The 24,528-nt window shown below is 55.1% G+C and overlaps 1 long non-coding RNA gene and 1 pseudogene across 1 annotated transcript in view; one reads left to right on the plus strand and one right to left on the minus strand.

The window, feature by feature from the left end:
• The window catches only part of LOC141950266 (uncharacterized), a 105,185-nt gene that overhangs the window by 70,788 nt on the left and 9,869 nt on the right, over window positions 1-24,528 (plus strand). The window lies entirely within an intron of this gene.
• The window catches only part of LOC141950265 (ras-GEF domain-containing family member 1B-like), a 107,094-nt pseudogene continuing 99,924 nt past the window's right edge, over window positions 17,359-24,528 (minus strand).

Here is a 24,528-nt window from a genome sequence, read left to right on the forward strand (position 1 = left end):
GATCTGTCTTGCTCTCCCCCACCTACGGACACTAGTTAAGCACTAGAAAGAAGCTTAGCTCAGTGGTGACTTGTTGTTGCTCTTTAATTCATGCAAATGTTCTTTTTAACTAGCTTGGAGTCTTAAACAGCCTCTGGGGAACCTTTTGTGTTTATGATTATTGAAACAAAAGTTTATTTCCTTTAAGCACAAAACAATCGGGGAGTACAGGGAAAGAGCCAGTTTTCTTTTCTTGCAAATACGGTAAATTTAAAGGTCAGGTACAAGTTGACATACCAGTGGGCAAGTCAACACTTGGAAGAATTCCTCAGAATAGCAATAAAAAGCTTTGCAGCCTCACAACAGCACACTTTTTTTTTGTCTGTCTGTATCTGGAGTCATAAAGACCTTACAGAGTCTGAGTCGAGCTTTGGTTTGGACTGAGGTTTCGCTGCTTTGGTGCATGCAGGGATGTGTGCAGATACCCCACAGCAGGTGCAGCAAGAGCCCTGCTGCCACGTTGGAGCTGGAGTACCAAGTTTTACTAAAAGTTTGAGTACAGGCACTCAGACGGCCTCAAAACCTAGCCAAGGGTGAAGCTTGTGCTGCAGCCTAGCATCTTCCCACAACAGATGTGGCTCCAGATCCACCCCCTCCTCATTTCATACATAGTCCAATTCCCACTACATCTCTGTCTTTGTCTTCAGAGTGGTGAGAGAGCACTGACACACGTCAGTGTGCTGATCAGCCCGGAATGGAAATGCTAACTGGTTTTCCCAGTGTATATGCTGCAGTGCTGTAAAGATAGATGTGGTCTCTGAACCCTTGACGTCCTGTGATTGCGAGGCATGCGCTGGCTCTTTGGGGACACCGCAGCAGCTGTTTTATCAGTGGGCAGGTGTAACCCTTGCTCTGTGACATGCGACTCAGCTCCAGCTCCCTGCCAGAGTGCTGATAGCTCCCTCCCAGCTACGTGGTGGTGCAACAACTGGAAGTGCTTGAACTTAAGGTACTAATGCTGAAGGGCCAGGTGAACACACTGTGAAAGGGTTGTTCACCCTGGGAAATGGATTTGAATCCTTTAAACTGAACGCCGTGGTAGGTACAAAGCCAACCTTCTTCCTCTTGCACAGTGGAGTTAATGTGTTTGCATGCTGAGCACTTGCTCTGCACTCCCTTGGTGGGTTTGGGTAAGGCTGAGGGTTTCATGGTCGCTCGCATAGCGCGGGGCAGCTTCCACTGCCTCAGCATTGCCTCTGTGGGACATTTCTGCTCAGTGAGCTGCCTCAGGTGGCCGGGTTAAATGTGTTCCCCAGCTTCTTCTTTGATTTTTAGCTTTAACTCAGTTAAGGTCAGTTTGGAGCAGCTGTCCTGGCTCAGGCTTTTACTCCCTCTGACAGTGGTGGCCAGCAGCTGCCAAGAGCAAAGTATGAGAATATGGAAGGTGCATCGTGCTGACTCCCCTGAGCGCTCCCACAGTGACTCGTAGGGTTTCCTAAACCTGAGCTGCTTTGTGCTTAGGATCTCTTCAGGGCCTGTCTTCCCTAGTTCTGAAATCATGCAACTCTCCTACAGAAACCTGTGGCAGAGCTGCACATCGTTGTTACATGTATGAAGAGCTTCCTCTTGTTTTCAAGCCTGCTGCCTGCTAATTTTAATTGACATCCAAGAGTTCTCTTATTATGGGCAGCAAACACCCTTTTCTCCTTACCATCCATGACTCTTGTGTTTTCACAGATGACTTCCCCAGTTGTCTCTCCTCTAACCCTCAGCCAGCACGAGAAGAAACTGCATGGAGCCAACGTCCTAAACTTCCTGCAACAGCCACTGACAGGGATGACAATCTTATTTTGCACCAAATGAACTGAGCTCAGCATCTTTCCCTGTGTTCTCGGTATGCCAACATCAAAGACAGAGGCCCTTTGCTCACAGACCATCTGTGTAATAGATCACTCTGACACCAATTCACTTGTTCTTTGTGTAATAAGTTATAATCTAGCCATTCGGAGAGACATGTAAAAAAGAAAACTAACATGGCCTCTAAAATCAATGAGCCAGTAAATAGAGGGCTATAAATAATCAGGAGAAAGGATTTAATTAGCAACAAAACTCACTTGCAGTACACTGGATGCTTATGGCAGCCTCTAGTCTGAAACCGCCTGGCGTGCTCTGCCTTACTCTGTCAGTCACTGGCGTGATCTCTTCTCATGCCCATAAAGACAGAAAGACTAAGTTGCATTTTGGGAGCTTTTCACTCCCCAGCACTGTGCTGTGTGATGGCTGTCTTGTAGGTCTCTACGTTGATGCTGCTCAGAGCAGCATCAAACCCCTGAGAGCCCAAGGCCAACAGGAGAGCAAAGCTCTCAGCGGTGTGTGCTCACATCTGGAGGCAATGCTGTGCCCACTGCTGTCAGCAGTGGCTGTGCAGGTCCTGAGCCACTCACTACCTGGGCACAGTGCAGGCAGGATGGCAGAGATGGTGCCTGCCCTCGTTCCTGTAGGCTGGGGGTTTGCTGAGCAAGTCCCAGGCACATGCCCACTGCACTTGCCATGCTTTTAGAAACCAGTGTGGAGAAGTTGAGCGTTCTCTGCAAGCTGATGGTGGTCTGTGCTGCTGCTAGCAGAGTTTTGCTTGGCAAAATCTGGATATGAATCCAGACCCAGATGGGAATTACATCCAGCTGGATGTGAATCCAGCCTCTGCTAGGTTGTATATCCCATGGCAGATCCACTGGGTATGAGCAAGGAGGGATTTATCTCTGCAGAGCATCAAAGCCTGGTGACCAGAACTGCTGTCATCCATTCCTGGACTTACCACTCCCTTCGTGCAAACATGGGCTGCGTACCTGGGACTGGAGGAAAGTGTCTGGATTTCTGAACATGGTCAGTTTTTTCATTGTTTGCCTGCTGGTATCACAGCTTACTGATAACACAGTAGGTGAAGATAGATCAGCAGAGAACCCAAAATGAGGTTAAATTGAACCCAGGGTCTATGATTTGATGCGTCTCTGTCTTGAATTTAAGGAAAGGTTTGATACATCCCCAACGCATTCTGGCAGACTATCCTGGAGTCTGCATCTCAGGCAGAGCTGCTGGCTGAAAAGAGATCATTTCATCAAGGAAGCTTTCCACAAAGCCCTGTGTTTTCTTTACTTTGCACCTGTTTGCTTCCTTACCCATAGTTCAGTTTTCTCCTTATCAGTCCATGTTTGTGAAATCACCTCAGATTTTCAAAGGAAAACATTTTGTTGAGCAGCATCAACCCTCAACTCCTGAATTTTCTGGGAATTACTTCACTGATCTGAGGTATTCTATATCATGTGTCAGTAAAGAGTAATTTTATTATTAGAAGAATGATTCCATTATGTCAAACCAGAGTGTAAAGATCCCTATCTGTGTTTTACTGCCTTTATTGAGTACCCAGCCATATGCCTCTTTAGTATCCACGTGCTATTTGGTTTTAATGCTTGCATCTGCTGGTGACTTGAGCAAGGGCCAAAGGTTCAAAATTGAAACTCAGGAACCCTCTACTATTAAAAGATTTTATTAGCCATAAATCTATTATAAAGTGCCTGTGTTGACAATAGGGAATAATATAATCAAACCTCTCTCCCCACCAGTGACAGCCCTACTCTGCTGCAAGGATGCACATGAATTAATCTGTCCTGTTAACCATCCCAGAGTAAGTGCCTTTCAGGAGAAGAAAATACTTGAGCAAAATACAAAGAAACATCTGTGCTCTTACAAATACACCCTGCTTCCCATAGGGGCACTTTCATAAATAGTTGATGCTCCATTCCAGTACGAATCTCCTGGGCCATGTACTTTGTGTCGTTGCTGTCTCTGGTGCAAAGCAAACTGCAAAATGTTTCAGCATAAGAATAGTGGCTGTGTGCTTGCTTTGTGCTGGTTAAAGGAGAGTATGCAGGGCAGATGAGATCGCTCTTGTACTCCATGTCTCGCTATTGCTTGTTTGGTTTTGGGGTTTTTTTTCTACCTTGGGAGAAATTTCATTAACTTCAGTCACAGCCTGCTTGAGTAAAGTTAAAAAGTTAAAGTTAAAAAAACATAAAACCCTGATCATGGGGACTTCTCTGCCTGTGACCCTCTGCACATGCAAGAAGGGACTGTCCTGTGCATAAAGTTACTGTTCCCAGAGGTATTTGCAAGACTTTGGGGCTGGGAGGAGCTGAATTTCATGCTGATTTCCAAGACGTGCCAGTCCTGTTTCCACCTCAGCCACAAGCTCTTTGGGCGACTATTTGCACCTAAAGGCTGCTAATTCCTTTTCTTAAAAGACTGTGGTATTGTTCCTATGACGAAGGCTATTCCAGCTTGGACATTTCCTCCTCTTGCCTGTAAATGTCATGGGAAAATGTTACATTGCAGCCTGACAGCCCTTCACAGTTACCATTCAGTATTAGCAAACCCTCCTTTGTCTCCCCTGTCCCTTCCTTTTGCAGTCTCTATAACCATAATCCCAAACTGGTGCTTACAACTGCATGGTACCTTAGGTGCACACTGAAATAAAAGTCTAATTGCCATCAAACTTGGGGGAACGAAGCTCTTTCTGTAGTAACAAAAGGGTAAATGAGGAGAGGACTAAACACCATTCTCAGTTACTCCTCTAAACACAGAGAACCTGGACATTTTAATGGCACTGTTCTAGATGTATACCAGCACAGCATTTTAAAAGCTTGCTGTAAGGGATTAAATGAACATGATTCTGAGAGAGAAGGCTACCAAAAATAAAATAAACCCCATTGCTACCTAGCTCCTCAAGTCCTAGGCGGCCAGGCTCTGACTGCTCGGTGGCAGAGTCCGAGCAGTCCTGTAGGTGCAGCGAGCTGCCCCCCACTCTGCATGGGGCTGTCTGCCCCTGAGCCACCACAGCACCAGTTTGCAGAGAACAGGAATGTGATTTCAAACCTTTCCGGTCCTTTTATTCAGGTTTATGTTTCCAGAACAGCTCTGGAAACTACATCCAGCACAAAAGCAAATGACAAAAGCAGGCAATGCTTTTATAGCTTAGAAACACAGACAGAGGTGACCTCCTGCCGGCAGTACAGCTGGGCACTCGGATGGAGCACATGGAAGCAGGAAGTTCATATCCTTTCTCCTTCTACCTTTCATGCTGTGGTTGTGCTCAAGAAAAAATATTTCATTGTCCAGTAGTAAAAGCTGAAATTATTGTCCTGCCTCAATCTGTCCATTAGCTCCCTAAAAATTATGTGAGACAGAAAACAACATTGTGAGTCCATGGCGAATGATGGGTGGAAAGTACACAGGTACCTCCCAGAAAATTTTCTGCAGAGACAGAAGTCCTGGCACCCTGCCTCCATCTGTCTGTAAGCATGCACAATTAAATGTAAGTTTGTCTTGTGACTGACCACTACTGCTCTTACAAAACCCAAGAGTTCTGTAGTTCTGGCATGAAACTGAGATCTGCTCTTGAAATGTCATGAGCAGTGTACCAAGACCCCGTTTCTTCCTGCCTGCTAACACTGCCAGCATCTTGCTGGCTGATCAGTTCTTTTTCTTCACTCTGGAAGCCAAAATAACAATACACCCCCACCCCCCCCCCCCCCCGGTTTCGGTTTTGTTTCCTCTATTGCCTCATTTGTGTTTCTCCTGTATTAAATTTTGGATCTGACCCTAGTAAGAAAACTTATGCACCACGAAAATTTAAAAAGATTGATGAAACAGGTCCAAAAAAGTGGACAAAAGACTTTAATTACTGTTCAGCATGACACAGAGAGAATACACCAAACCATGAAACAAGTGAAATCAGATGGAGAACACCATTGGTGGGATGTATTTACAGGCTATTCCCCACCAGCTACCAAAATCTTAAATATACTGACTCACCCGATATTGATATTACTAATAATTATGGTGCATCCCAGCCTGCCCCGGCACCGCCCCCGGTGCCTCTCTGCGCGCCCCAGGACCGGACGCTGGTACCTCGCTGCCCGCCCCGGGACCGGCCCCCGGTGCTCGCGCTGCCGTGACCGTACCTCGACGGCGCTGCCCGCCCAGGAACCGGGCGCGGTGCCTCCCAGCCCGCCCGGCGACCGGCCCCCGGTGCCTCCCAGCCCGCCCCGGGACCGGTCCCCGGTGCCGCGCTGCCGGACCGGACCTCGACGGCGCTGCCCGCCAAGGAACCGCCCCCGGTGCCTCCCAGCCCGCCCCGGGACCGGCCCCCGGTGCCTGTCTGCCCGCCCCGGTTCTGGACACCGGCGCCGCGCTACCCGCCCCGGCACCGGTCCCCGGTGCCTCCCAGGCCTCCCCGGGACCGGCACCGGTACCACGCTGCCCGCCCCTGGACCGGACCCCGGTGCCGCGCTCCCCGCCCAGGAACCGGCCCCCGGTGCCGCGCTGCCTGTCCCGGGACCGAAACCCGGTGCTTGGCTGCCCGTCCCGGGACCAGCCCCCGGTGCCGCGCTGCCGGGACCGGACCACGACGGCGCTGCCCGCCCCGGGACCGCCCCCGGTGCCCCCATGCCCGCCCCGGGACCGGCCGCCGGTACCTCGCTGCCCGCCCCGGGACCGCCCCCGGTGCCGCGCTGCCCGACCCGGGACCAGCCCTCGGTGCCGCGCTGCCGGGACCGGACCACGACGGCGCTGCCCGCCCAGGAACCGGCCCCGGTGCCTCCCTGCCCGCCCCGGGACCGGCCCCCGGTGCCGCGCTGCCTGTCCCTGGACCGAAACCCGGTGCTTCGCTGCGCGTCCCGGGACCAGCCCCCGGTGCCTCTGTGCTCGCCGCGGTTCTGGACCCCGGTGGCGCGCTACCCGCCCCGGCACCGGTCCCCGGTGCCTCCCAGCCCACCCCGGGACCGCTCCCGGTGCCTCTCTGTCCGCCCCGGGACCGGTCTCCGGAGCCTCCCAGGACGCCCCGGGACCGCCCCCGGTGCCTCGCTGCCCGCACAGGAACCGCCCCCGATGCCTCCCAGCCCGCCCCGCGACCGGTCCCTGGTGCCGCGCTGCCGGGACCGTACCTCGACGGCGCTGCCCGCCCAGGAACCGACCCCGGTGCCTCCATGCCCGCCCCGGCACCGCTCCCGCTGCCTCCCAGCCCGCCCCGGGACCGGACGCCGGTGCCTCTCTGCCCGCCCCGGTTCTGGACCCCGGTGCCGCGCTACCCGCCCCGGCACCGGTGCCAGGTGTTTTCCAGCTGGCCCCGGGACAGGACCCCGACGGCGCTGCCCGCTCTGGGACCTGTCTCCGGTGCCTCCCAGCCCGCCCCGGGACCGCTCCCGGTACCTCGCGGCCCTCCCCAATTCTGGACCCCGGTGCCGCGCTACCCGTCCCGGCACCGGTCCCCGGTGACTCACAGCCCGCCCTGGGACCGCCCCCGGTGCCTCGCTCCCCGCACCGGGACCGCTCCGGTGCATCCCAGCCCGCCCCGGGACCGGGCCCCGGTGCCTCTCTACCCGCCCCGGTTCTGGACCCCAGCGCCGCGCTACCTGCCCCGGCACCGGCCCCCGGTGCCTCCCAGCCCACCCTGTGACAGGCCCCCGCAGCCTTGTTGCCCGCCCCGGGACCGCCCCCGTTGCCTCGCTGCCCGCCCCGGTTCTGGACTCCGGTGCCGCGCTGCCCGCCCGGGCACCGGTCCTCTGTACCTCCCAGCCCGACCCGGGACCGCTCCCGCTGCCTCCCAGCCCGCCCCGGGACCGACCACCGGTACCTCGCTGCCCTCCCCGGGACCAGTCCCCGGTGCCGCGCTGCCGGGACCGGACCTCGACGGCGCTGCCTGTCCAGGAACCGGCCCCGGTGCCTCTCTGCCCGCCCCGGGACCGGACCCCCGGTGCCTCGCTGCCCGGCCTGGGACCGCTCCCGCTGCATCCCAGCCCGCCCCAGCACCGCCCCCGGTGCCTCTCTGCGCGCCCCGGAACCGGCCGCCGGTACCTCGCTACCCGCCCCGGCACCGGTCCCCGGTGCTTCCCAGCTCGCCCCGGGACCGCCCCAGCCCGCCCCGGCACCGAACTCCGACGGCGCTGCCCGCCCCGGCCCCGGCCCCGGTGCCTCCCTGCCCGCCCCGGGACCGGACACCGGTGCCGCGCTACCCGCCCCGGGACCGGAACCCGACGACGCTGCCCGTCCCGGCACCGGCCCCCGGTGCCTCCATGCCCGCCCCGGGACCAGACCCCAGTGCCTCCCAGCCCGCCCTGGGACCGCCCCCGGTGCCTCGCTGCCCGTCCCGGTTCTGGACCCCGGTGCCTCCCAGCCCGCCCCGCGACCGGCCCCCGGTGCCTCCCAGCCCGCCCCGGGACCGGCTCCCGGTGCCGCGCTGCCGGGACCGTACCTCGACGGCGCTGCCCGCCCCGGCACCGCCCCCGGTGCTTCTCTGCGTGCCCCAGGACCGGCCGCCGGTACCTCGCTGCCCACCCCGGGACCGAAACCCGGTGCTTCGCTGCCGGTCCCGGGACCAGCCCCCGGTGCCTCTCTGCTCGCCCCGGTTCTGGACCCCGGTGCCTCGCTTCCCGCCCCGGGACCGGCCGCCGGTACCTCGCTGCTCGCCCCGCTTCTGGACCCCGGTGCCTCGCTGCCCGGCCCGGGACCGCTCCCGGTGCATTCCAGCCCGCCCCGGCACCGCCCCCGGTGCCTCTCTGCGCGCCCCAGGACCGGCCGCCGGTACCTCGCTGCCCGCCCCGGGACCGGTCCCCGGTGCCGCGCTGCCGGGACCGTACCTCGACGGCGCTGCCCGTCCAGGAACCGCCCCTGGTGCCTCCCAGCCCGCCCCGGGACCGCTCCCGGTACCTCGCGGCCCTCCCCAATTCTGGACCCCGGTGCCGCGCTACCCGTCCCGGCACCGGTCCCCGGTGACTCACAGCCCGCCCTGGGACCGCCCCCGGTGCCTCGCTCCCCGCACCGGGACCGCTCCGGTGCATCCCAGCCCGCCCCGGGACCGGGCCCCGGTGCCTCTCTACCCGCCCCGGTTCTGGACCCCAGCGCCGCGCTACCTGCCCCGGCACCGGCCCCCGGTGCCTCCCAGCCCACCCTGTGACAGGCCCCCGCAGCCTTGTTGCCCGCCCCGGGACCGCCCCCGTTGCCTCGCTGCCCGCCCCGGTTCTGGACTCCGGTGCCGCGCTGCCCGCCCGGGCACCGGTCCTCTGTACCTCCCAGCCCGACCCGGGACCGCTCCCGCTGCCTCCCAGCCCGCCCCGGGACCGACCACCGGTACCTCGCTGCCCTCCCCGGGACCAGTCCCCGGTGCCGCGCTGCCGGGACCGGACCTCGACGGCGCTGCCTGTCCAGGAACCGGCCCCGGTGCCTCTCTGCCCGCCCCGGGACCGGACCCCCGGTGCCTCGCTGCCCGGCCTGGGACCGCTCCCGCTGCATCCCAGCCCGCCCCAGCACCGCCCCCGGTGCCTCTCTGCGCGCCCCGGAACCGGCCGCCGGTACCTCGCTACCCGCCCCGGCACCGGTCCCCGGTGCTTCCCAGCTCGCCCCGGGACCGCCCCAGCCCGCCCCGGCACCGAACTCCGACGGCGCTGCCCGCCCCGGCCCCGGCCCCGGTGCCTCCCTGCCCGCCCCGGGACCGGACACCGGTGCCGCGCTACCCGCCCCGGGACCGGAACCCGACGACGCTGCCGGTCCCGGCACCGGCCCCCGGTGCCTCCATGCCCGCCCCGGGACCAGACCCCAGTGCCTCCCAGCCCGCCCTGGGACCGCCCCCGGTGCCTCGCTGCCCGTCCCGGTTCTGGACCCCGGTGCCTCCCAGCCCGCCCCGCGACCGGCCCCCGGTGCCTCCCAGCCCGCCCCGGGACCGGCTCCCGGTGCCGCGCTGCCGGGACCGTACCTCGACGGCGCTGCCCGTCCAGGAACCGCCCCCGGTGCCTCCATGCCCGCCCCGGCACCGCTCCCGGTGCCTCCCAGCCCGTCCCGGGACCGGCCCCCGGGTGCCTCTCTGCCCGCCCCGCTTCTGGACCCCGGTACCACGCTGCCCGCCTCGGGACCGAACCCCGGTGCCTCGCTGCCCGCCCCGGGACCGCAACTCGACGACGCTGCCCGTCCCGGCACCGGCCCCCGGTGCCCCCATGCCCGCCCCGGGACCAGACCCCAGTGCCTCCCAGCCCGCCCTGGCACCGCCCCCGGTGCCTCGCTACCCGTCCCGGGACCGAAACCCGGTGCTTCGCTGCCCGTCCCGGGACCAGTCCCCGGTGACTCTCTGCTCGCCCCGGTTCTGGACCCGGTGCCTCGCTGCCCGCCCCGGGACCTGTCCTCGGTGCCTCCCAGCCTGCCCCGGGACCGGCCGCCGGTACCTCGCTGCCCGCCCCGCTTCTGGACCCCGGTGCCGCGCTACCCGTCCCGGCACCGTTACCCGGTGCCTCCCAGCCCGCCCCGGGACCGCCCCCGGTGCCTCGCTGCCCTACCCGGGACTGCTCCCGGTGCATCCCAGCCCGGACCGGCACCGCCCCCGGTGCCTCTCTGGGCGCCCCAGGACCGGCCGCCGGTGCCTCGCTGCCCGCCCCGGGACCGGCCCCCGGTGCCGCGCTGCCGGGACCGTACCTCGACGGCGCTGCCCGCCCAGGAACCGGACGCGGTGCCTCCCAGACCGCCCCGGGACCTATCCCGGTGCCTCCCAGCCCGCCCCGCGACCGGCCCCCGGTACCACCCTGCCCGCCCCGGGACCGGTCCCCGGTGCCGCGCTGTCGGGACCGGACCTCGACGGCTCTGCCCGCCCAGGAACCGGCCCCGGTGTCTCCCTGTCCGCCACGGCACCGGACCCCGACGGCGATGCCCGCCCGGGGACCGGACACCGGTGCCGCGCTGCCCGCCCCGACACCGGACATCGAAGGCCCTGCCCGCCCCGGGACCGGGCTCCGACGGCGCTGCCCGCCCCGGGACAGGCCTCCGGTGCCTCGCTGCCCGTCCCGGGACCAGCCCCCGGTGCCTCTCTTCTCGCCCCGGTTCTGGACCCCGGTGCCGCGCTACCCACCCCGGCACCGGTCCCTGGTGCCTCCCAGCCCGCCCCGGGACCGGTCCCCGGTGCCGCGCTGCCGGGACCGTACCTCGACGGCGCTGCCCGCCCAGGAACCGGCCCCGGTACCTCCCTGCCCGCCCCGGCACCGGACCTCGACGGCGCTGTCCGCCCCGGGACCGGACACCGGTGCCGCGCTGCCCGCCCCGGCACTGAACCTCGACGGCCCTGCCCGCCCAGGCACCGGGCTCCGACGGTGCTGCCCGCCCCGGCACCGGTCCCCGGTGCCTCCCAGACCGCCCCGGGACCGCTCCCGGTGCCTCCCAGCCCGACCCGGGACCGGCCGCCGGTGCCTCCCAGCCCGCCCCGGGACCGACCGACGGTACCTCGCTGCCCGCCCCGGGACCAGTCCCCGGTCCCGCGCTGCCGGGACCGGACCTTGACGGCGCTGCCTGTCCAGGAACCGGCCCCGGTGCCTCGCTGCCCGCCCCGGGACCGGTCCCCCGGTGCCTCCCAGCCCACCCCGGCACCGCCCCCGGTGCCTCTCTGCGCGACCCAGGACCGGCCGCCGGTACCTCGCTGCCGGGACCGTACCTCGACGGCGCTGCCCGCCCAGGTACCGGCCGCGGTGCCTCCCAGCCCGCCCCGGGACCGCTCCCGGTGCCTCCCAGCCCGCCCCGCGACCGGCCCCCGGTGCCTCCCAGCCCGCCCCGGGACCGGCTCCCGGTGCCGCGCTGCCCGCCCCAGGACCGGCCGCCGGTACCTCGCTGCCCTCCCCTGGACCGGCCCCCGGTGCCGCGCTACCCGGCCCGGGACCACCCCCGATGCCTCCCAGCCCGCCCCGAGACCGGACCCCGACGGCCCTGCCCGCCCCGGGACAAGCCTCCGGTGCCTTGTTGCCCGCCTCGGGACCGAACCCTTTTGCTTCGCTTCCCGCTCCGGGACCGGAACCCGACGCCGCTGCCCGTCCCGGCACCGGCCCCCGGTGCCTCCCAGCCCGCCCTAGGACCGCCCCCGGTGCCTCGCTGCTGGCACCGGCACCGCCACCGGTGCCTCTCTGCCCGCCCCGGGACCGGACCCCGGTGCCGCGCTACCCGCCTCGGGACCGGCCCCCGGTACTGCGCTGCCGGGACCGGACCTCGACGGCGCTGCCTGCCCCAGGATCGAAGCCCGACGGCGCTGCCTGTGCCGGGACCGCCCCCGGTTCCTCGCTGCCCCTCCCGGGACCGAAACCCGGTGCCGCGCTACCAGCCCCGGCACCGGTCCCCGGTGCTTCCCAGCTCGCCCAGGGACCGGACCCCGACGGCGCTGCCCGCCCCGGGATAGAACCCGGTGCCTCCCTGGCATTCCCGGGACCGGACCCCGACGGCGCTGCCTGTCCCGGGATCGGTCCCTGGTGCCGCAGCCCGTCCTGCACGGGGAGGTCGGGGACAGCCCGCTGGGACAGCTGGGGCCGTCGAGGCGCCGGCCGAGGCTCTCAGAGCCGGGCTCAGCACGCTCGGGGAAGCTTGTTCCCCACCCCCGGCACGGCCCTTCCGCCCCGCCGTCGCTCGGGCAGCCGGTGCCGGTGCTGCCACACGCCCCGTCCGTGCCCTCGGTGACGGCCGCGAGTGGAGGTGCCGCGGGGGGGCGGGTAGAAGTACAAAGTTCATTGCAGGCGTGTCTGTGAGTTCGGGGCCGGGGGGAACTGAACTGCTGCTCCCGCTCCGGGCAGCGCTTTCCCGGCGCTGGGGTTGGGTTTTCTTGCCCCGCTGCAGGAGAGAGCGGGGAGGGCAGCGGATGGTTGGAGCGGGGATCGCTGCCCGGCCCTGCCCGCCCCCCCGGGTACGCGGGGCGGTGGGACCCCTTTGTTATCAGCTACAGTGACTGTCTAGGGTGATGTCGTGAGCCTCAGAGCAAAAGTGCTTCTGGAGAACCGCGGCAATCAGTTATTGCTGTGAAAGGTGCTCTGGGGCTGTCTGAGGGGAACAAGCTGTGGGGTGCAGAGGGGTTTTGCTGGCCTGAGCGTTCAGGCCTGAGTAGGATAATTTAAAACCAAACAACCCACGTGACTTTAAATATGAAGTGTTAATGTGGTTCGAAGGGGGCTATTTTCCTTCTGTTACACCACCTGAATTACCCTGGATCAGCCTCTTGCCCTCTGTCCTTCCAAAAGCCAGGCAGAGCCCCACACCAGGAGTCCCTCGGTGCCATCAGCCGCGGCTCACCCAAGGCCATGGCCCGTCCTGCAGAGGGACGGCGGTGACGCTGCTGGAACCATCGCAGTGCTGTTCCTGGGGCACTGGCTGGGCTCTGCGCTGGGTGAGGAGCTCAGAGGAGCGGGTGTGCTGGGGCGGTGTTCATTGGGAGCAGGGAAGGGGCAGGGGTGGGGAGCTGCTCGATCCCGTTGGTCCGAGGGAATCCTCTGCAGCGGGGGGCTGGCGCAGGGACAGGGCACGGGGCTGGCAGAGAGCGCACTTGGACTTGGTGCCAGTGCCATGAGCTCCTGTGACGCTCCGGCAGCTCATTTGTGACTGTTGCTGTCTCCTGTCTCAACAACTGGGATAACTGGGTGTGGTGGTGCAATTCTCACCCCTCCCTGCCCCTCCTGGTCAGGTGCTTGGTGCTGGGTGTGATCCCCCCCACCTCCCCCAGCTGTGCCCCGTCTGTGGAGATAAGGACTGAGAATGTCACCGAGCCTGGCTCCTGCCCTCCCGCCTGCTGGGGATCGGCTCTAACGGCCCCTCATCTCCTCAGGGCCGGGCACACCTGGGCTGGGGTGGGGCCAGATGGGAACAAGAACAGAGCTGCACATTCACCAAGTTCTTGTGCAGCTGCTGGGCGGCACCAGAAGGGACCTGGCAAAAGTCAGTGATCTTGGACCCTCTAAACTGTGACCCCCAGGGAGACCCTTGGAGCTCCCCTGGATCCCAGCGGCCTGTGACCAGCATCTGCCCTGAGCTGGAGCCTCGCAGGGACCAGACCCTGGAGGTGTCGTCTGCTGCCAGAGCTGAGGGCAGGCCGGGGCGAGGTGCCCCCGCTCGGGGCTCAGGGATGGCCCGCGGGGGAATGCCGAGGCCTTGGGAGGATTGGCTCTGCCCTCGAGAGGAGGGAAATGTTCTCTGAGCTCGCTGCTCTGTCACCCGCTCGGTCTCTGCTCATGGGGGGACGGACCCTCGTTTCCGGGTGTCTGTCCGTTGGTGGATGCGCAGGGATCGATGGGTCAGGGAAGGCACCGGTGAGGGAGGGAGTGTGAATCTGGGCAGTTCAGAGTCTGTGAATCAGTCGCTTTTCTTTCTTTCAGCATCTCGGAATTATTTTGTAATGATAAATTGCTGTTAGTTATTAATAAATCCAGATTTCCTGCTAAACCATCGCCGTGTCAATACTATCAACCGCGACACCCAGTGCCCCCCAGTATGTCCCAGTGACCCTCTTAGCACTCCCTAATATATCCCAGTACATCCCAGTAACCTACAGTATGTCCCAGTATCCACCCCAGTGCACGCCAGTATGTCCCAGTGCCCTACAATACATTCCAGTAACACTCCCAATGCCCCCAGTATGTCCCAGTGACTATCCTACCACTCCCCAATATATCCCAGTATGTCCCAGTGCCCTGCAGTACATCCCAGTAGCCCTCCCAGTGCCCCCACTATGTCCCAATGTGGTGGTTTAGGCCCTGCTGGGACCTGAGACCATGCTGCCACTGCCTCTCCCCCACCCTCTGACCGGACGGGGCAGAGAGTGAAATACAAAGCCTGGGGCTGAGATAAGGAGAGGTTTAATACAACAGTGTAACAACAACAAAACAAACAACAACAATAACAATAACAGTGATAACAATGAACAGAGCAGGAGATGTACCGATACAGCAGTGAGAGAGGCGACCTCACAAAAAGGGCGACTGCCAACCTTCCCGTGCTTGGGCACCCGGACCTGATGTCAGCATGGTAATGAATAACCCGGCTAGAGCTCCCTCCCACTGCTGGGGAAACTCAACCCTATCCTGGCTAAACCAGGACATAATCCACCCCTTTATTCTATACCATGTGCGTCACATCCAGCTGCCACTTAGCAATTAGCATTGACAAAGAAAAATTAACAAAAGCTCAGTATAACTCACGGTGTGTTTTCACCCACAATCAAGTCCCCTTGTGGTACCCGTCGGACCTCTCCATCCTTCTGCATCACCCACCAGGTGCACCCAGGTCCCTGAGCAAAAGCAATCCCGTGGATGGGTTTGCCTTTGCCCGGCGCAGGACTAACCCAGACCATTTTTCCCAGCAGGTCCCTCATGCGCACCACAGGGACTTTATCCCCGTCTACAACACGTGGAAGTTTTGACTGAGCCGGACCAGCTCGATTGGCAGATCCTCTCGTGTTGACTAACCAAGTGGCCTTTGTCAGATGTGTGTCCCAGTGTTTGAAGGTTCCACCCCCCATTGCTCTCAGTGTAGTTTTTAACAGTCCATTGTAGCGCTCGATCTTCCCGGAGGCTGGTGCGTGGTAGGGGATGTGGCAGATGTCAGCATGGTATTGAACTTCCCCCCACTGCTGGGGAAACTTAACCCTATCCTGGCTGAACCAGGACACAAGCACATTTCATTTTTGCCCACTGCCAAATCATTTGCAAACATACCTTCTCTCTACTGCTATGAGCTGTCAGGGACCTTTGAGGGGCTCCACGCAGGGAGTTCGGTAATTATAGAAATTGCTAGAAGGGTCCATCTGATGCTACAAGGCATGAAAAAATGTAAATAATGAGCCAGTGTCATCACCACACACAATTCTTTTTCACTTGAGCAACTATTTTTAAAAGCAAGAGGTCTGCTGAAGAGCACCACAAATACAGCCCTTTAGAGGACTGCAGTATCTTTTCATCTGCTCACTCGATCAGAAGGGAACCTTGTTTTAACAAATGTTCACTCAGCACAACAAGGGATCCAATCCAAGTCAGGGGCAGGAAAGCAAAGGCAAGGCTTCATGGACCTTCTTTCTCTCTCCACAAAGAAGGTAGCTCAGCTTTAATTCAAAAGCCAAAATCACGAAACTAAGACAACAATGGGTCTTGGCACTAATATTCTGCTCTTCCTAGTACGCAGGTTTCTCAGAGCTGATTCAATTGTAATGTCAAAGTAAGATCAGAGACCTAAAGCTGTTAGTGGCCTCATTGCTCCACGACTGACTGCTGCACCTCAGTGACTGGGATGACCGCACGGCTCGCAAAGCATGTCCTTAACCAGCAAAGCCCAGCCTGTGTGATAAGGTTGAATGAAACAGGGCTGTAATCTTAAGAGCAACTTCCCGAGCTGTGCAGCTACCCTTGGCACAAGGAAGGCTGCTTCCCACCCAAGGGCGGGGGAAGGAAGTGTGAGGTGGCTACAGCCACCCAGTTTTAATCTGTTGTCAAAAGACAAGTCAAATCTCCTGACGATATTAATAAACATTTCATGCTTGTGTCAAGCACAAAACGTTACATTTCCTTTATCTTACTAATAAATAACCTGAATTAACAAATCACCATTTACAGCAGGATAATTAACTTCTTGGTAAATAACCTGTTGGGTAAATCACAGACTCCTCCACTGCTGCACCTGTCCGATCTTTGACAAAGGTCTTTACTACCTGAAGGTAACTGGCAATCAATGACTTCACGACAAATTTCGCTGACAGGGCAAGGCAGCCGCCTTACAGCTCACCTCGATTTTCAAAGGCACCCACACCATCCCCCTCAAATACATCTCCCTTTCAAGAGGTTACCTACATTTTTATTATTTTTTAAAAAATAATTCTTAGGAGGTGGGTTTGGGAATTAATTACTTCAATTTCCTTCTTCCAAATCAAAAGAGCACAACTCAGCTGAACAATTCTTATTATATCTTCTAGAATTTCCGTTAAGAACACAAACATACTAATGACACATGTCATAATGAAGTCAAACTTGCATTTTAGAGCAGTTAAAAGTAAAATGCTATTAACAGCCCCGTGTCCAAATATTGGCCAGACTTACCTCAAGAATATCAGATTTGGCTGTCTTTACTTTTGCCCAAGTTTTCTTTAACCGAGACCCAGGACTCATGTTCATGCCAGCTTAAGATAAGAGAAAGAACTTGTAGGAATATTTAAAGAAAAAAAAATCTTTCAAGTAGCTTAGGGCAGTAAGTATTTCTGAAGTAAAGGAGCTATTAACAATAATAATTATTTTCAACACAGCTACTCAGAAATCAAACTCATCATTTTCTTGAAATTTCAACGTTAAAAACAACTTTGGAAACAAAATCAACATCTCTTACACAATGAAAGCTCTAATAAAATGCTCTGACATTATTTAATGTGGGTTTGATAAAACATGAATATACAGTAGAAAAGCACAAGTGAGTTCTCAACACCATCTCTCATGTCTTTCATTGAAAACTACACACATCTACAAAGTTTTCACATTTCACATTAAAAGAATATTCCCAATATTTTCCTATTAGATATAAAAAGGTGTGGAATTTTTAAACCACTATGATATATATGGTGTGATAGAAAGGATGGAAGATATCAACCCTCCATCTCACAGGAAGAGTTTCTATTCCAATTGAGCACTAAAGTTGGTTTCAAAAAGTGTGGATTTAGATCTCTGAACAGCTGCAATGAAAACTTTGTTTTTCTGTAATTTACACGATGGCAGTAAATACTTTCTGACACACATCACACTACAATACTGTTGAGCAGTTCTCCACCACTTCCCCTCCCCACTTCACACAGCCGAGCATGCTAAGGGGCAGACTTTTGTGTAAAGCACCGCGCTTCCTTTCTCTGGATTCAAACAAGGACGAAACACCTCAGGACACGTACTGACAAATAATAGCCATTAAGGAGTTGAAGTTGCCAATGTTAAAACATTCCTGTGCCACATCAATGAAATATTCTATCACTCTTGCTCTCTGCTTCTTCTTCACAGGCTGCAGGACATGCCATTGGAGCGTTACGCTCTGCAGGAAACAGAGCACTCTGACCCCTCCCCAAAAGAAACAACACCCTTGTTCCTCTTTTCCACATACACCACAACTTCACACTGTGCTTAACATGCAGAGGACACCACACTGTTGTGTCCAGAAGCCTTCAGGACAACAAAGACAACCCAGATACCAGGCAGATAGAGAGCAAGGACAACAGGCAAAGAACTCTGCCAAGAAGAAGGGTATGAAGAACAGTAGAGCAGAGGAGGGGGTCAGCACAGAGGAGAGAAAAGATGCCTCCACTCACAAGGGGTATTCACAGGAGAGAAGAGCAGGCCAGACACACTCCTGTGCTAAGAAGGGCTAACCTAGCACAACGTCACCACTTTGTCAGATGAACAAGGCTGAGGCATGAGTTTGATGCCGAAAACACGGAACTTATTTCCTCTTCAGCCCTGCATTGACTGCATCCACATGGGAAAAAGAGCTGAGAGAATGAAAAGTCAAAGGGCACACTGAAAGGGCACCACACCTGAAAAGGCTTCAGAGGTTTAGACAACTAGATTAGACTAAACCTTTTAGCAGAAAAAGTCTTTGCTCACCATACAGATTTCTGTTGTAACCAAGTAACTGAGCCTGTTAAACCATTCCACACAGGCTTCCAGATTCCCGGTCTGTCTTTTGATCTCTGTAGCAGCTCTGCAGACAGAAGAAAAATAGCAACTTCTAGTGTAATCTTCATCTTTTTCCTGAGAGAGACCTTTTGGCTTCCCACCTTGTCATCCCCAAACACCATCAAGTAACCAGGAATAACCCAATTACCCAAAGTGACAAAAAGCCTGAGAGGGAAAGCAGCAGTGACAGTATTCGAGCACGTGTAACTCCTTCCTGAGCCGTTGGCGCAGTAAAGCACTCCAGCAGGCGTGCAGAATCCATCGCCTGCTGTAAATCCTACCAGGACTTATGACAGACTTATGCAAACAATCAAAGCTAAGTATCTGCTAAAGCTTCCTTGACTATGAGCACTGTGTCTGTCCTCACTCCTGTCCCATTAATACGGTGGAGACAACATTATGCTCTCTGCAAGTGCAGAAGGAAAACAGAGGCCAGCCCACTCCACTGGCACATTATGTTCAGATTCTCCCTTTCCTAGTCAGTGTTCTTTGTTCTGTAGTGTCTTGATTCCCACACCACATCTCTGCCTAAAAAGGGGTAGACTGCAGTTTTAGTGATCGACATACAAAATCATTTTCAGAGACTGTCTGACTGAATATCAAATTGTAAACTTGAGTCATTCTATTACGTTTGTCAGTTTTAGGGAGGACAGTAATTCAAGTTTTAACTGCCTGGCTTTGGCACAGTTTATTTACAGAGCATAAGTCATCTTGAAAGCTGCACTCAAGGAGATGACAGCTCTAGCATGGTTAGCTAAAAACCCTGCGTCCTTGCCCTTCATCTCACATAGATCTAGAGCTCACAGCCCCCCTTCTTGTGATGCGTGCTCACCTGCAAATTGACTCACTTGCCAGTTTGCTGCAAGAGTGCAGTTTACTAAAAGGAAGAACAGATGTTGAGAATGAGTAACGCAAAAGCCAAAGTTAAACTCAGCTTTTTCCAGCTGTCGACCACGTAGGTGGTCTGCAGAAACCATTCACAGGATTAAGTTCTCACTTAGCTTAAATCAGAAAAAAAGCAAATGTGTTAATTCAAGTCAACCTGTTGGCTGAGTTCTAGAGCACCAGGAGTTGTCCTCCAGGAAGAAAAAGCATCAACCAAATTTTTAAGAGGAATCCTAAAGCACTTTCACTATAAAGCTCATTTCTGCTGGTTCTCATTTACTGCCGGACCTCGCTTCCAGGTCATGGGGCACCTGAGCTCCAGGATGTTAAATACCACATTTCAGAGCTGCTCCAGATCTGCTCCAATTACCTTGTCATTATCCAAAGGATCCTTTTGCACAAACGCCTGGACAAATTCTTCTGGTCCAATATAATTGAGTCTCTCCTAAACAAAGCACACAAGCAGCCAAGTCATACACTATGTTAACCTGCATTTCAGAAAGAGGGGAAGGATGCAATCGTGGTTGAAGTATGACAACTTACAAGCTCTATGTGTGTCAGCTGCTGAGCTAACACGTAGGGGTCATTGCAGACTGTGATTATGTCCCTCTGCATGGACTGGGGCTTGGTCTTTAGAACTGTGAGGCGATCTGTGGACGTGGCATTAATTTTTGCAAGTACTTCCTCATACTGGCTAACAGTGGTGAGCTTCTGAATCAGGTTCTGGAGGAGCTGCTGTACGTTCTTCCGATACATCTGTCACGACAAGAAACAATCCGGAGACATTTTTGAAATGTGCAAAGATAGTATTAAAGTCTGCATAACACCAAAACAGATTGATGCTGATACCTGTATTTGTTGCCAACTTAAGATACGTTCCACTATGTGAGTTTCTAATATTAACATTTCATCAGACCAAAAGGAATCCAGCCAAGAATTTAAACACTGGTTGTCTCACAGATTCAACAGTGACCTGGTTAGCTCAAGGAAAAGCAGAAAAGACATGCACAACCTACTGCAAGAAAAGTACCAACAATCACCAGACAAAACACAAGAAATGAAAATACTCCCATCTTCTCCTGCTTAAGACCACAGGAAAACCAATATATGATCACTCAATGATGAAAAAAGGGCCTGCTTCTCTCTGGAGTAAATCAAGACCAATTTCATTGAAGTCAGACTTAAAACTTGCAGTAAATATGAGAAAAAGGAGAAGATAGTACAAACATCTCTCTTTCACCTTGCAGGCCTTTCCCTGTGGCAGTTTAAGTTAACAGGAGGGACAAATTTAAGTAGGAGCAGGACTTGACTCTTAAGTAGATAGATCTGTGTAACTGACCCTAAGGTGGTTACCATTCCAAATTCCAGATACCATCCTAAAGCCGTTAAAGCAAAACCTAAGTGGATGAAAAAAGGAGTGTCCAAAACCTACTGGCAGCACAGCACAGTGTGATCGGTCCAAGGCAGGAATGTTTCCCATATTCTAATGAAATTCTCATTCCCTCCAAAGCTGCCATTTACATGGATTTCCAAATTTACTCAAATACAACAGCACTATCTTGGGTCAGATTCATTCTTGAAATCAGTTATGTTCAACCAAGGCTGGATTTGTCTTGTTACTTGGTAAATAATTGCTTTCTGCTTAGATGTATTTTGATTTTCTAGACAAACACACACGGCATAATTTTTCACCAGGGTGGGTGGGAAGAGCACAAGGGGATCTACATTTTCCTCAGGAAGACACAGAAGTATTACTTCAAGTGCTGCGCTTCCATCAACAGGTGTTAGGTGACACACAGAGACCTGCTTCACTGACCCACTCCCTTCCAAATTCTTTGAAATGTCATGTAAGAGAACTTTATGAAGCATTTTCTTGCCCAGCTGGTACTCACCTGAGAATGAAAAAAAAAATCTAAAATACTCAGGATGAGTTCTGGCTACTGATGGAAATCACTTAATAACCAGTGGGTTAAGCTTCAAAACAAAAAAACCCAAACCTCGCCTTAATTTGTGGTTCATGTCAACCCAGAACTGACAAAATCAGGGAGAAAAGGCAAACTGGCAGATACCCTCCAAACCAGAACAAGAAATCAGGGTAGTTACCCACATCTGGTCTAACAGCAGTTCAGCATAACAAACATCCCCTCTGTCCAGTGATGAGGCAAAACCCTCTTGGCACAAAGGCAGAAGGAAATGCCAGTTTCCTCTCACACCTCATAGATGTAGCTGAGCCCACAAAACCAACACCCCTCTGCTCTTTTGAGCTTCAGCCTCCTCTTGAGCAAAGGGGCAGTGACCTCGGAGCACTGTGTGTGAGGATAAGTACGTACTGCACTTTGCACACATAACAGGTATTTGCTGCTGGGCCATTACTTCATCTCAGGCATTTCTTTAATTCCATATATATATATAGATATATATATTTAACAACACACCAATGAACTCACTGAATATGTCTCTTAGATACTAATTTGACTGTAGTATGGCTCCCAGTCAGCCTAAACATACAGTCTTCCTCTAAATTAGGTTGACCCTTTCCACTTATTTGTCCCACAGTCTTATTTTTTATTCTATTTTCACACTGACAATGCTGATATTTATTTATATTTAAAAATCTCTGAGGATTGGACAGCATGGGAGAAAGTGATGGGACACTTCACCTCAAGGTCACTCCTTTGTGTCTGTCCCACATGGATAGTGATTGGAAGTACCATTACTACCTGCTAGATCTGGAATACCACACGTTAAATGAGTTTCCACAGTCAATCTCACTATATGATATCATGGTGGGGAAAAAAAAAAGAGAGGTCAGTGCGATGTTGGGCTGCACATGAAAAAGAGATCAGGCTACAGGATGTGGCTTTGGTCTGACTGCACACAGCCATCAAGTATTTCACAGAAAAAGCCACTGCTAAACGTTTATATAGAACTAATCAGGAAATGGGAGGCAATGGCTGATGGGAAAGGTTTCAGATATACCTTGAAACAAAGGTCAGTTAAGTGGTAAAAGGGACCAGAACAATCTAGAAATATCTCGTGAGCATGATGACCTCTCAGGACACAGAGGGAAAAAGTGGAAGGAATGGAATTAAATTGAGGGAGAAGAGGGACAAAAATAACCCCACCAAGGTTTTTCCCAAGACGACTTTCTGATGTTAGCATGGTGAAGGGTTTTAGTTGTACTCCTACTGACAGCTCTTAATAGCAGTGGAGCACGATAATTTGGGAAGTGGATTAAGAAGCTACAAGTAGAAGAGCTGTAGTGGACAGAAACACTGCCTCTTTTGTGTCCTTCGAGGTAATGACTCACACAAATCCAAGCAATCTGTAGAAAAGCAAGGTCAAGGAAGTTGCCATTTACTGTTCCAAGCAGTTCACAGTAACACAAGTCAATTCACTGCAGTGCTTGCTTTCCCTTTGTCTTTCTGAAGGAAACCTCAAAGTCCAAAAAAGCTCAAAGCTAGAGCTAGAAAAGATCTACAGCTGGCTGCCAGAGTAAGACTGCTCCCTAGCGCTCATCTTCTAGCAATTTGTACGTTTGCCTTTCCCCTCAATAGATGATTTCACTGTTTAAACTGTCTGCAGTGCCAGAAACTTCACTGTAGACAACCCTTCCCTGTTGCCATTTCACCCTTGTATCCACCAACCCAACTGGCCCAGGCTAAACAGCTCGCTCTCTCTTTTTGTGCCAGTGGGTATTTTTCAAACAGGTGTGAGTCCTCAATCTTATTCCTTTTCCTTGAACTGAACTGCAGTTCCCTGTCTTCCTATTAAGAGTACCCAGACACAAAGCAACGGTGCAGGAGCGCTGTACAGGGAAAAGTTCCTCCTGGCACCCCACAGTGAAGGCAAACCTCCACAGTCCAGAGCCCCCTGTAGCTATCTCGCAGCAGTTCTAAGCTTGCTCATCAAATTTGGTATCATTTTCATTTCTATTCCATACTGCACCTCACTCTCTTGTCCCATCTTCTTTTGTCCCTCCCCATTTTCACAACACCACAATGTATTTTAGCTTCCAAACTCAGTTTAGGTTTGTTCTTTTCCAGCCTTGTTTACAGTCTCTCAAGACCTTTCCAGGCCTTTGGTAGCACTTGCAACCCCTCCCAGTAAAGCTCACCTAAATGCTTGTTAACATGCCCTTGGCATAAGGTACTAAGGAATACCAGCCCTTGAGGAATGCCTCAAACACGATGCCATTTAGCAACTGCTCTTTGTGTTTATAGTTCTTCCAAATGCCACTCCAGTGCCTTTTGTAATGTGAGTATTATGGCAGCTACGCATGATCTGCTCATTGAAACCTTGGTAATTGCCTTGCCACTAAGTGAATATTAACTTTTGGCTTTGGGCTGAGTTTATTTCAGTACTTACAAGACAACCATCAGTTAAGCATCAAAATATTTCATAATACCTCTGTGAAACTTTACTTCCACCTGAGAACTGGGACTTAGAAAAAGGTCAGGTGATTTCCTTGTGTGCTCCATCCAAGAGGAACGAATATGACAGACTCCCTCTCAGCCCATATCTGATGCTTTAAGTTCAAGACAATTCTTCCTGGTCCAGTTTTTTTTTTTTAGAAACTTTCTTTCAAACCTGCTATAACTCTTCCACTGACCTGCTTCTGTAGCTGGAAAACCCAGGCCCAATGCCAGCACACTTTACTCACACAAATCGAAGAAATTATCAACATCAGTAGGGATTTCTCAGATATGCAAGGCTTCCAAGCAGAATCACTAAAATGAAAAATACTACCAGCCAGCAAGCTGTGTCTATCTGCACAAGATGCAATTATATTATGGGTTTAGGGATGGAGTGAACCTTACGTGTGCTTTGAAAAGGATCTGCCTATGCTGCGTGGTTTCCTCCTAGGCCTAGGTACCAGGCAGAACTTCTTGCCTACCAGCACCTTCATACTAAGCTAGCTTAGCCACCCAGAGCCGTACCAACAACAAACCTACAATATCAGAGCGTTAAAGGAATGCCTTTTTACCCAATAACTTTGTACACAGACAACTTATCTCATCACCACTGGCTATTCTTTGTGCCAACTCTTCTAAGTTCCTCATCATTCTTTCATCTCGGAAATCATAAGGAAATGTCTCTGTCCATTCAGTCAACAACTGTAGGATTTTGGGTGCAA

This window comes from Strix uralensis, chromosome 15 (assembly GCF_047716275.1).
Source record: "Strix uralensis isolate ZFMK-TIS-50842 chromosome 15, bStrUra1, whole genome shotgun sequence".
NCBI classification, from domain to species: domain Eukaryota; kingdom Metazoa; phylum Chordata; class Aves; order Strigiformes; family Strigidae; genus Strix; species Strix uralensis.